Below are 2,889 nucleotides of genomic sequence, written 5' to 3'. Positions count from 1 at the left end.
CTCAGTTTCTCTCCTTGCTGCCTGTATAGCACCTTCTAGCACCATAGGGTTCAGGAATTGAAAGGAAACTTTTAGCTTCGACTTCTCTTTGCCCTGTGTGATGTCTTCACCAACAGAGTATTACCATCCTATTATGGGAGGCAATCAAGAGCAATGACAACTCCCTGTTTAGCTTTGAGGCATCAGGATCTCCTTCATTAACATCTCATAGCTATATTGTCATGCTCCTTTGTTCTGTCTCAACAATAGTATTGTAGTTGAAGAGGTTCTTTGCTATGTTTTGATATGGAAAAAAATTACAAATGAAAGCTCCAAACTTAGAGGAAACAGGAAATGCTGTTTCCAAGCCCTGAAATATAGAAATCCATGCAAACATGCATTGATGAAGACAGCACCCTGTGGCTCCCAGTATAGAAGAGTATGGTGTAGTACCTGGGTCACGTTGAAGGGAAGGCAGCTAGAACAACAGATGACAATGTAAACGGCTAGACTCAGTCTATGGACAAAAACCACATAGTGGTGACCTTTTATCTCCTTCACTTCTTTTTTGGTTGATAAGCCCTTTTCATAAATGCTTGAGAGCTGTGGCTTCAATGATGGCAACCACACAGCAAGCTTAACATTTACTAATGTCTCATCAGAGCCAAGCAAAAGGTCAATAGTTAGTGCTACTGAGGCCGCTGCTAACAAAGAGTGTGGCCTAAGCCATAATGACAAAGCCTTGCTGGGTGCTCCCTCCTAATTGAACTTCCTGACATTAATGCTTGTTAGATCCCAGGCAACTACTTTTAAATTTGAAGTTCTCTCTTCAATGCCCTTATTAGATATTCCTGTCCTGCTTGCTCATAGTATAGCTGTTGTAAAACAACAAACCTTTATTTTAGCATAAAGGGTTTCAAGCTCTATGTCTAAAGCACATGCTAGGGAAATTCAGTATCTGACATTTCAAGAAATTTTGCTTGTGATAATATGTTGGGTGCACACACAGGTCCCTCTCATTTATTAGTGTTTGCTTTTAGAAGCATTGTGGCAGTTTGGAAAATAATGGTTTTCCTTCTGGACCAGAGTTACAGCAAGCACTCTAATGTTTGCTATCTTTCTTTAAAAAAATAAATAAATAAAAAGAAAAAATTATTGTAAATAGACACATGCATTCTAGTGTCCAGGCGAAGCATATTCTCAATGCTTCCAGGCATCCAGAAGGAAGCTTGGAAGTTGAGGTGTGTGGTCTCCATAGCTTGGGGTAATGGGGCTGAGACTCCCTGGTTAAACAACTAGGAATGACTGGTTGGAGCAAACCAGCTATGGACATTTGGTGTTGCCTGGGCTGCAGCTTAAGGCAGAGCAGTTCTGGGTTCAGATGAGCCTGTGTAGACAGCTGGCTAACCTACTTAAATATGGGGTGACATTTCTCCAGCAGTAGAGGCCCAGGCACCTTGTCTGTTCTTTTCTGACTTCTGGCACCTCTATTCTTTTCTAGGAGCTTCAGGATGCTACTAAATATAGGGCCCAAAGTTTGGCCCAACCTCTTTCTGTTCCAAGATCTCAGGAAGTGAAACTCTGTATGTAAATTCCCAGCACTTGCCAGGACAGGGCCAGCCCCAAAGCCCTGGGTGAACAACTAGACTGTTGATCACCTCCCTGCTTGGAGCAGGGCTGAGCCTAGCTGGCCAGAAGAGCTGAGAAGAACAGTAGCACCAATGACAATGGGCAGAGCCCCTGACCAGGCTGTTGTGGATCAGGGTTACTTCAGCCAGCTGGACCACAAAGGCCATCCTAGATGCAAAGCCAACTTCCGAGGCCAGAGGGTGCTGATGTTCATTGGTTTCCCTCACTGCCCTCACCTTTGCCTCATAAGATGCCTCATAAGCTGGTGCAGGTGGTGCAGAAGCTAAAGGTAGAGCTTGATCTGCCCCTGGTGCAGCCTATCTTCAGCACTGTGGACCCTCAAGTTGGCATCTACTATGTATGACTGACCAGCAGCTAAGAATCCTGTCACTCAAAGTTGTAGTTTTTTGACAAGTATATTTGAGAATTGTATGATGAATCTATAATTTTAGGTGTACTGATACTATATTTCGAACTTACTTATACTGTCACCTTTCCTTGAATTATAACAAAATGATTGGCATTTTAGGTTGAAGACTCTGATTACTACCACTCTTTCAAATTTGATGAATGTGTTAAAGATACTTTGGATAATCCACAGCATGACCATTCGTCTTTTTTTCCTAAGTTAGCACTTTGTATCTTCCATAGAAAGATAACTGGCCCTTAACTTTCATTTTAAAGAATAATACAGTCATGTACTACAAGAGGTTCTAAAGGATTACATCTTCATACCGTCCTATTGACTGACAATTCAGATCTATGATGTTACCACCAAGAGGCAAACTGGGCCTGCACATCCAACTTGAAAGACAGTGTTAAATTTTAAATAGTGAAAATTAAGTAGAATTAAATTCAGTACTGAACTGTACCAGAAGCATTTCGATGTGTACCTGTGACTAGTGCCTTCCTTATGGCACAGCCTGATTATAGAGTACTCCCACTGTCTCAGTAGTTCTGGTTGTAGAATAGTAAGGAAGGTTAAGCTTAGTGACTTCATCATTGTAAACTCAAGACCTCCCAGGCGTATGTCTGATGTTTTCCCAATGTTATTTTGCTAAGATTTGTTTCCATGTTCTAACTCCCAGAAATGTCTGTTCAGTTGGTCTCAAATACATTTTCCCAAATGAACCTGCCAGGCTCATATTGTCCTATTATGGATGCCCACAATATCTCAAAACATGGAGTCATTTTCCCCTTCCTTCTTTCTGTCTGTTTGTCTGCCTGTCTGTCAGTCTTCTTATGTAGATATCTCTTTCACTTTCAGTACATTATAGAATA

General features: G+C 41.6%; 1 pseudogene; it reads left to right on the top strand.

Annotated features, from left to right (window-relative positions):
- The first annotated feature begins 1,490 nt into the window (after positions 1-1,490).
- LOC110329424 lies at positions 1,491-1,972 on the top strand (annotated as a pseudogene).
- Positions 1,973-2,889: the final 917 nt, after the last annotated feature.

This window comes from Mus pahari, chromosome 12 (genome assembly GCF_900095145.1).
Source record: "Mus pahari chromosome 12, PAHARI_EIJ_v1.1, whole genome shotgun sequence".
In the NCBI taxonomy this organism is placed as follows: Eukaryota; Metazoa; Chordata; class Mammalia; order Rodentia; family Muridae; genus Mus; species Mus pahari.
This window is presented reverse-complemented; position numbering and strand designations above follow the sequence as displayed.